Genomic DNA, 10,176 nt, shown 5'->3' with positions numbered 1-10,176 from the left:
TAAACACCCCTAGCTTATGCCCAATTACCTGATTCATGGCATTTTCATGACCACCAGCATCCTCAAACAGGATTTCATCAGCAAAGCACAGCAAAGAGAAGGGGCTGAAGGTCTCTGCAACCTCCTGGAAGACCAGTGAGACAGCAGAAAAAGGAGAGATGTCTTATACATGACATGATCTCTCTTGCCTTCCTGAAGAATCAGCATTTCCAGCACTGTTGGCTGAGCTCACACTTTGCTATGCTGGGTGAGACCAAGTCCCCAAATCTGACATCTCTGGGGTTACCTGGGGCTCCTGCAGGTGACAGGAACACGGCACCTGGCCAGTTGTGAAAAGCTCCAAACACAGGGAAATGCTGCTTCTTGTAGCAATCAGCTGATGCCCTGAAGCCAGAGGTTTGCTCACTTCTACCCTGGCGTGTCTAAATATAATACAAATATTGTTCTGAGCCCTGCCTCAGCCCCATGGAAATCCAGTCACCAATACCTGATTTTCTCGCCTTCCACGGCTGGGAGAAATAGAGCTGCATGAAGGAACTTTTCCTTTCATTCCTCCCAAATGCACCTCCCATTGCCATTTCTGACTGATCACCTGTCCTCCTCCCAGAAGACGACCTAAAGAGGAGGAGCTCATTTGCAATTGCAGGGTATTATTACTTTTACTATCACTTTTCTAATCCTCAGAACTTCCCTGCGAGTTCTTCTACAGTCATCTGACTGGATCAGCTGGAAAAATGGACAAGCTGCACATGTAAATGCAGCTGGATTTCTGCCTTCTTCTCATTCAGTTCAAACTATTTCTGAAAGCCCATGATGAGCTAGAAATCAAAGTCATTGTCCAAGTGGAGTTAAGATGCTGTGAGGGTAGCACCCAACATGAACATCAGTAGCACAAAAGCCAACAAATCAGCTCCCAAGCCCACACTGTCCCAGGGTGACCCCAGGTAGATCCTTCAGTCCCATCATGCTCTTCAAATTTCCTCTCTCATTCTTGGTCTGAAGTGTTCATCAGATTTAGCTTTGAAATGCTGAACAATTTTTTTTCCCTCCAAACTGCATTTTCTGGTGAATTTACCAGATTGCTCTCAGTCACCTCCACTGACCTCCCGAAGTTGTCCAATATATCGTGGGTCAATCTCTTCACATCTTTTTGGATTTGGACCATGTAATCACATGGATTTTCCCACTGACTGGTGTCCTGTGGTTTAATTTGATAGTGTCAAGTTTCAGACAAGTTCCAGCCAAAGCTGCACGTGCAGCTGGAGGACTCATGACCATTGTCCTGTGGGATTTGCTAGTGACAAGTAAGGTGTAAGGCTGCAGCAATCACTCCTCAAACAGGATGTTAATGGGGGCTGTCCTCTCCTGTTTTCACTTCCACCATTATCCCCCACACAGCGCCTCAAAAGGAGCAGGTAGGCACCTATTTAGACCATTTAAAGTTAAAATCATCTGGTTTTCATATTTTTTACTCAGTTTTGTTTTCCTAAAAGTGCACAGAAAGCTCATTCATCATTTTGTCTTCTAAACAAACCACAAAGAGAAAAACTTCACCTAAACTTGAGCATTAATTTCCCACATAGAAACCTACCCATCTCTCTTCAACCCCCATTGTGATCTACAGGGGGTTATGTGAGTATTTACTGAGGGTTTGGGGGAAAAGAAGGAGGGAAGAGGAGAGGGGACTGGGACAAAGCTGCCATACTCTAGCCAATGTGACAAGGAAGCACCCAGGGAAGGATCCAGGTCCCTTCCCCTCGGTCCAGCCCTGATGGGATGCAATAGCCCCAAGTTTCCTGCTCTTGTTTCAACAAGAAAAATTAACCAGAGCTCCAGCACAACATTTAGGCTCTCTGTGCTGTCTCCCTCTCTGTTCTCTGCCTTTTCAGGACAGGGACCACCTTTTCATTCTCTGCCTCTACAGCCTCGGGCACCCCGGGGCTTGTTGGCTGCAGCTGGGGTTTCTGGGGGCTCCCCCAACACAAACAACAACAACCATCAAAGTGCCTCTCCACACGCAGCTGCTCTGAAGGCAGATTCAGGTTTCCCCCACCCCCTTCTCCCCATCCCTCCTTGCAACACCCACCTGGCAGCTAGTTAAAAAACAATCTTTGGGTTTTTCAGGTGTGTTGGAGGGATTTACCTGACATATTCCACCTCCCCCCCTCCCTCCCCCCCGCCCTCCTCCTTGCCTTGCAGTTGAAGTCCTGGGTTTCATGGCAATGCTGGTTAATCTAACAGTAAAAAGCTCTACAATTATTTGGCTCTAAGGCTTGGGTCCGTGCCCAGCTCTAACACAGACACACACACACACAAGTGCACTTCTCCAACACGGGAGCGGGCGATGCCTCTCCTTGTCCTTCTTCTCCTCCTCCTCCTCCTCCAGTCCGTCACGGAAGGGCTGGCTCATCAGAGAGGGAGTTCCACCTCCTCCAACTTTCTCCTTCGCTGCTCTCAACCTGTGCTGCCGGAGTTTCAGCCAGAAAAAACCCTTCTTGGAAGAATTTCTCCCAACTTTCTCCTACGGTTTGCAAGCACCATGGACCCCCGGCAGCCGGCACGGTGCTGCTGTGGGAGAGGATTTCCAGGAGTGAAGGCAGAGAGGCAGTGAACTTCAGGAGAGAGCCGTCTCCTGTTGCAACAGGTAAGACACGCTGCTCGCCGGTGTGGGAAGTTGAATCGACTCAGGGAGAAGTCTATACAGCACGGATGGAGGAAAGCATGGAGGATGCAGAGATTTAGTCATGAAACTGTTTTTGCACATCAGTAACTTTTGCTGGAAACAGCCTTATCCGAAAGATAGGGATTTGGGATGTAAAGGGAAAGCCTTTCATCTTTTCCTCCCTTCTGGAAAACCTAGCAGGGGGGGGGTATGGAAGGAGCTAGTAAAATCTTCAGCTGTGTTTGCACAGAGTTTGCATCTGGTCTCAGCTGGGAAGTGTTATCAGGCTGCAGGCAGCACAAGCAGGTGGGCTCCAGGTATCAAAAGCAAAAGCCACGCTGCTGAGGGGGGGAGGCGAGGAGGGACCCAACAGGGGAGCGCTCCAGGTGTCTGCATGGGGCAGGATTCCTGCAGGGAGCATGCTTGCGCTGGAGCGAATGGATGTGCTGCTGCCGGAGCAGGGATGGTGGCCGGCTGGAAGCTGGGTTGTTGGCTGTGTACAGCCTCACGAACAGGGGTGGTATCGCTCCCGGCATGGTCCCTGTGTGCTCCATTAGGCACTTTGATGGTCAGCTCACACTGGGCTATGCCTCAGGGAACCACGTGTGTAGCTTCGATGCTGGTGTTTCCCCAGCCCTGCTTCCCTGTTCGGGCAGGAAAGAGCTCCCTGCCCGCCCTAGTCCCGCTCCGTGATGGGCAGCAGAGCACGGACATAAAGCAGGAGCCACTGACCCTTCTGCCTGCCAGAGCACATGTATCGACATAGACGTGTTTGCATCGATGCAACTTTGTTCCCTGTCGGGTACCTACTGGCAAACAGAACAAAATCCCAGAGCAAATCCAGTCCCAGGTCAGGGTATGGAGGAATTATTTGTTGTGTACATGTGCAGCAGGGAGAGAAGAGGTGAAAACACCAGGAGAGAGGCCCAGGCACTTGGAACAGACACAGTCCTTCCAAACAGCAGTTATCAGCTAATTAGCTTCCCCAGGGGAATTAAAGGCAGACTCGGTGGTGTGTAGCACTCCAGAAGGGCAAAGATCAGCTGTCACACGACAGGGGTTGCTTCGGACAAAACTCTTACAAAAAGTTGTAGCCTACTTGTGCTTACTGCTGCAAAGGGCTGAGGGTTTGCAGGACGGGTAGAAACTCGGGCTGTGTGGTGGCCAGAGCTGGGGACGTTTTCCTGGGGCAGGCAGGACTGTGGTCGATGGGCTCCTGCTTCACCCAGGGTTTGGGCCCCTGCTGGAGGGCTCGGACTCACTGTGTCCTCCACTCCAGCACTCAGAGGGTCAAAGAGCAACCATGAGAAGCATATGGAGCTGCCACAGTTCTCCAGGCTGTCAGCTAGAGACATGGGAGGTTATCAGAGCCTCTGGACAGAAAGCAAACAGTCTGTATCAGGCCCCTGCGGAAGGCTTGGGCTGTCTCAGTGTTCAGGGAGGCAAAATCACCAGGTTTGGCATTGTGCACCCTTATCATCTCCTAATACGCAGCACACCTCACCTTATCGGGAACAGTTCAGGGACATCCGCCTGTCTGATAAGTGCTTGGGGTTCCTGAGGGGCTGAGCAGGCAAGAGGCTTCTAGCCCAGGGGTTTCAGTCTGTCTGCTGCTCCCCATCCACTTGCTGGGCTCTAAAGCACTCTGTGTCAGAAGTGAGCCCACCTGCCCTGCCTGCAGCAGCTCTACTCCTATCCTGAGCCTTTCCCTTAGCCACAGCTTGCACCATGAATTTATTTCAAATCCTACCACTCTCAGAAACCAGTGCTTCTCCCAGCCCTCCAAACAAACAAGCATCATTCATGTACGAAGGGAGAGTTCAAAGGAGGCATAACACCTGGAATCAAACATCTGTTAGAAACTAATGCATTTTGCATCCTACGCTCCTGCCAACTGCTCCAAGGCAAGTCCTAGAGGATCGTTCCAGCTACCTCCATGCTACAGAAATGGCATGCCCTGCTCTGCACACCTCACTTTGGTTTTTGCCTCGTGTGGAGTATACAAGTTCAGCTGCACCTCAAGCAGGAATGGGCTTTCTTCTGTACCATACGCAAGCATAAGAGGATTAAATACCCTCAGTCCTTTTTTCTTTTTTTTTTTTTCAAACTGGGTTGGCAACGTGGATGCTCCATTGTCTATTTGCAAGATGATTTGCTAAGCAAGCAATTTTTCTCTCAGCCACACTTTTCCCTTGGCAATGGGGCAGGTACTGGTTTACTAGCAGAGAATCTTTCTTTCCTAATTCTTGTAAGGAGCTCCAGGGAGGGGCAGGCTGCAAGGGCTGTTAGGAAGGTTCGTAGTTCAGAAATGAACAAGCAGCAGGTTTGAGACAAACCAAAGGAAGTCTTTCTTCTTTTTTTTTTTTTTTTTTTTTCTTTTTCACACAAAGGGCATAATTAACTTCTGGAACACATTGCCACAGGATATTGCAGAGGCCAAAAGTGTACTTGGCTTCAAACAAGGTTTCGATCCATTTGGGATAGATTGCTTCAGTGGAGGTTATTAAATGAAACAGCCCAAGAACAACTGTGCCCCAATGCTGGAAAGTGGGAGAAGCAGCATGTTACACATGCCTTGGTTTTTATGCTCTTCCACTATTTGGGAGACAGATAATAAAGATATGGTCAAGCATGGGTATCTTGATGCTCTTACGTTGTGGGACTATTTTGAGTTGACCAGGTTGTCCCTCAGATGGATGCTGTGACTCAGGCAGCCCAGGATAGGCTGGTTGTGCCATGAACAGATGCTCCATATGGCTCAGGGTGATGGGGACATTGTGTGCCCAGCATTTTATTTGGCTGTCACAGGTGATGCAAGCAGTGCCCCCACACAGCTGCCTGCTCAGCAGAGGTGCTGTGATGAGACAGAGAGCACTCAGAAACCTGTGTCCAGCAGAGGCTCTGGAGCAAGAGGTAGAACCCAGGCAAGGACACACTGTGGCAATGAGATGAGTCTGGGCAAACATGCCTGTCTCAGGGGTTAATTTTTTCCCCAGTGAAACCCTGAGCTCCCCAGGCTTTGGATCAGCTTGTGTGGCACTGTGGGAACAGCAGAGGAAGGGGCTGCTCTGGGCAGGCTTCCCCAGGGCAGGCAGGTCTGGGAGCTGAATTTTTTCTAGCACCTTGCAGGGATCTGCATTCAGTAACCATTCAGCCTGCATGTCAATAAATGTGGCACAGCTATTGGCATCCTGGCCAGCCACCTTTTTACAAGAGAGGATCATGTGATGATTATCTCATTCATTCTGTCTTCTGTGTGTGTCCTTACACAGCCTCAGAACATAGAGGGATGGGAAGGAGCAGCACAAGGCAGGCAGATGGAACAAAGGGATAGAGGCTGCAGGCAGGGCAGAAAGCTGCTGGCTGTGCCCACCTTCAGGCACCAGAAGGGAATGATCAGCAGGCTGCTGGGCAGGGAAAATTCCTATCAGTGCAGAAAAGGGTCTGTGGTGAATGAGAATTGCCTGGTGGGATAGAAAAGGGTGAGGGAGGAGGCAGAGTGGCCAGGGCTGGGCTGCAGAGCAGAGAAGCAGAGTGGTCCATGTCCTGCTGAGTGCCAGGGCTCCTCACCTGCATCCAGCAGGGCAGATGATCCCCCACTCAGGTTTTCATGCCAAGCTGCTCTTGGACTCCTTCCTAACAAATTTCACCCATCATAGGATAACATGTATGATCCCTGCAGGGAATCACAGAAAGTGGATCAGAGAACTACTGTCACTTAGCTGATATACCCTGCATCCTCCTTGCAATCATTCAGTTTGACTTAAGGTGTGGATGAGATCTCACGGGGTCAAAGAGATCAGGGTTAGACCCCTTCAGACACTGGGCAGAACTGCTCCTCTCTCCAGGCTGGGGTGGGAGCTGAGCCTTGTCTGGACTCACAGCTTTGGTGGGTCAGATGGGAGCAGTGTGCTGGGATCTCTCAGGCTTTGCAGCATCTAAATAAACAGCTGTTTTGTGAGCAGCAGAATTCATGAAGCTTGCTTGCCTGGGGTGTTCTCTCTTGTGTGGATTCTCTGATGTCTAATAATCGGGTTGGGCTCACAGTAGAGCCTTTTCTTCCAGCTGGGAGTCCTAATTTGGATTTCTCTCTTCTCTCCTGCTGCTTTTCACAAGATAGTGCAAACCTAGCTCCTTTCAAGTCTTTACCTATCTTGTTAAATTTGGCTAAAACTGTCCAGTGGATCCAAAAGGTACCAGAGAGGAATGACAACATGGTCCCACACACCAGCTTCCCTCAGCGGTCTGCAGACAGGGAAATGATTATCACTGCAAGATAATTTGCTTCCCGAGCACAAGAAAAATGTATAAGGTTCAAGTATGAGTTTTGGCAGGAGTAAGCAACCAAGAAAGAGGCCAGGATCCCTTGTGGGCTCTTGCAGCCTGTGCTGATGGTCAGGACACACCTGCTGGGCCAGGTTGTTTGCAGTGACCGAGGTATGTGGCCCGTGGCTCTAACAGCCTCCGTGGGAGCTGAACCCCAGAGACAGAAGTGCTGTTCCCTCCCTGCCTTCTTGCTGAGCCTTGGCCAAGGAGGTAGTCAGCACCCCCCAGCAAATCCCTAATTATCTCTGCAAAGCCTCTGGACCACAGGAAGGATTTATCCCCCTGCTTCCAATAACTGGGGAGGGCACAAAGCGACCAGCAAGGAGAGAAAAGCAGCTGCCTTTTCACAGGAGAGCAGAGGAAGGGGATTAGGAATAATGCAATAGGGATCCATCCCTCTGCCTCTGGCACAAGCAAGTCAACCTCCCCAGTGTCACGCTTTTTCTGGGACAGGAGCTAGCAGCAAGAAAGGTGGCTCCACGAGGTTCCCTTGCCCCCCAGGCTTCCTCCAGTACCCCCACTCTGAGCTCCACAGCTCCGGATCTGCACAGTTAACTCTTGCTCTAGAATGATGTTGCAATGCCAAGACAGATAAAGATCACTGACCCTTATAACTCTACAGGGAGATTCAAGCCTGTTCAAGTTCTCCTGGGCCTAGCAGACAAGCTCCTGGAGGCTTTCAACAATGACAGAGAAACCTCAGCTATGTGACATACCTGAGCCAGGCATAGGTGTTGGCAGCAGTACAAAATCAGGTTCTCCCTGTGTTCCTCACAGAGCAGTGGCCAGAAATGCACATTGTGGGTGAAAAGGTGACAAGAGAAAGCCTTCAGCTTCCCATGCAAGGTGATGCCTTGCCCAGGGACCGAGGATGGCTTGGAGGCAAAGGCACAGAGTGCCAGCTTGCTCCAGTAGAGGAGCAAACCAGGGCAACAGGTAGAGCAACAGGACACAGTCAAAGCCACAAGAATGGGGCAATGGGTGAGATGGCTGAGAGGGAAGGGGGGGGACACACAACTGCCTGCGGGAGGCCACAGTAAGGTGTCATAGAGGAAGATGCCTTTAGAGCCAGTCTGGATCTGTGCATCCAACTTGTGAACAGCTGGCAGGGTGACAAAGGTGGCAAAGGCATTCAGCTGTGTGTGGGACGGAGGAGACAAACATCAGAGTAACTAAAGACTTCCCAGCTGCCCTTCCCATGTAGAAGGCCATCCCACTGTCTCCTCTCCTGTGCAACTAACCCCTGTCTGCAACATCTGCCTTCACTGCTCCATGGGCAGTGTCCCACCATGTTCTCATTGCCAGCCCTGCATGGTGGTCCTAGCAGAACCCCTTGCAGGGCCACTGGCCACCACAGACCAGACCCCAGGAAGGCAGTGCTGTCACAGAATGAAGCTTTTTTTTTTTTTTTCCCCAACCCTTGCAGCAATGCAGCCTGGCAAGAGAAAACAGGTGTCCCAGCACCATTCCAGGTCTGCCAGCCTGGGGCCCAAATTGCCCCACACAAGTCCATAACACATAGGCTTCTCCTAGACACCTTCAAGAGAGCCTCTTCCTCCAAACTCCCTTTTAGAGGTTGCTGGTCCATGCTCCCCCTGCCTGACCCAGCTGGCACCTGATGAGCATCTCCCTGGTGCTCATAGGGCTGTATCCATTCCACTCCAGGACCTGTGTGTGACCCCCTGCCATGCTGGGTGGTCCAAGCAAGAGTCATTGCTCTACCCACAGGCAAGAAACTCATTAATCCCATGGCTTTATGTCTGAGCATCCCCTAGTACAGCCCACCCTGTCAGCATGCAGGTATTTACGACAAGGAAAAGAGCTGAACCATGACATCCTTACAGCACAGGATCTGGGCACTGCCCGTGGGCCAAGTGCTGTGTAACAGGAGCCCTGTTTCTCAGGTCAGTCAGAGCAAGGGGAGACCTGGGTTGCAAAAGGCACGTGCAGCAGGTTTTAAACGATCAGCTGCCTTGCTCCAGGCTGTCTAGTGATCTGGAAACAATTTCCAAAGGTTCATTCATAGATTTGAAAGACAAAATGAAGAAGGAACAGCCTTCTTCAGCTGAGCCCTGGTGCAATCTGCAAGTCCAGCAAAAAGTTGTACCCACATGAACAGAGCCCCAGAGTGGGTTGGTGCAAAACAGCCCTGCAAGCATCAGGCCTTTGAAAACCATCCACAAGCCCTGGAAAACCCTACATTGAGGAAGGAAAGACTGTAATTTCTGTGGCTCTTTTCTTTAGTTTTCTGGCTTTGTGTAATACCTCCAGGATGCATTCTGCTTTTCTGCAAAACCAAGCAGAGGTTGCACAACCAAGTGCAGGAGCAAGATCTCCAAGGACAGTACCAGCCACTAGCCTGGCTTCAGTATCTCATTCAGAAAAACACTGATGAGTTCATGGGAGTGGCCCTGTGCCATGGCTTGGGAAGGGATGGGCTTTTTTGTTTTCCAAAGTCCGAGAAAACTGTTCAAAAAAATACTCATCTCCCCACATAATTCAAACTCCATAAGCCCAGCTTTGTGAAAGACCAGTGAGGAACTCATGAATACTGAGCAAGGCACCCAATGGAAAAGGATCTAATTCCCTTCAGCAGTGCTGCAGCAACAGAGAAGGCAAACATTAACCAAGCAGCCCAGCCCCTGCCCAGGGTGTACACGGGTTATTCCAGCACTGGGAATCAAAACATCTCCCAGATATGGCTCAACACCTGGACAAGAAACTTGCTTTTGAATCTGTGGCTTTTTCCAACATTACAAACCCAAGGACAGCTTCCTGGTTGATCCTTTTTGGCAGGCAGCTGTAAGGATATTGCCCCAAATGATAGCTGAACCCCCTCTGTACAGCTACCACCCAAGCCAGGACAAAACAGAGGAGAGAAAATGGATGGGGAGAGAGGAAGTGCATGAGAGAAAGAAAGAGAAAGAAAGTAAGTTTGGGACATGTGCTGGCAAAATAGGGAAAATAACAATAAGGGAAGAGTAGTTCATTTTTCCCCCCTCAAAACTATTATTTTTCTTTAATCTCATCTCAACACTTTGGGCCAAGCCCCAACCACAGCCAGCAAGGAGAATGCTGCTCTTGGTGCGCTCAGCATTCACCTTGTTTTGTGTTTTGGGTTTTTCTTGCTTTTAAATTCTCCTCTTGAAGGGAATGGAAAGGTGGGGCTGAGGCCACACCTGCTTCCT

The 10,176-nt window shown here is 50.3% G+C and overlaps 1 protein-coding gene across 1 annotated transcript in view; it reads left to right on the top strand.

Moving 5' to 3' along the window:
• Positions 1-2,596: 2,596 nt before the first annotated feature.
• Positions 2,597-10,176, top strand: part of FAT2 (FAT atypical cadherin 2) — a 56,387-nt gene continuing 48,807 nt past the window's right edge. Inside the window, exon 1 of the mRNA XM_030459076.1 lies at positions 2,597-2,644. The gene's annotated coding sequence lies outside the window, so the exon portion shown is untranslated. The remainder of the gene's footprint in view (positions 2,645-10,176) is intronic.

Source organism: Calypte anna, chromosome 13, assembly GCF_003957555.1.
Source record: "Calypte anna isolate BGI_N300 chromosome 13, bCalAnn1_v1.p, whole genome shotgun sequence".
Taxonomy (NCBI): Eukaryota; Metazoa; Chordata; class Aves; order Apodiformes; family Trochilidae; genus Calypte; species Calypte anna.
Note: the sequence above shows the minus strand (reverse complement) of the source record. Positions and strands in the feature narration are given on the sequence as shown.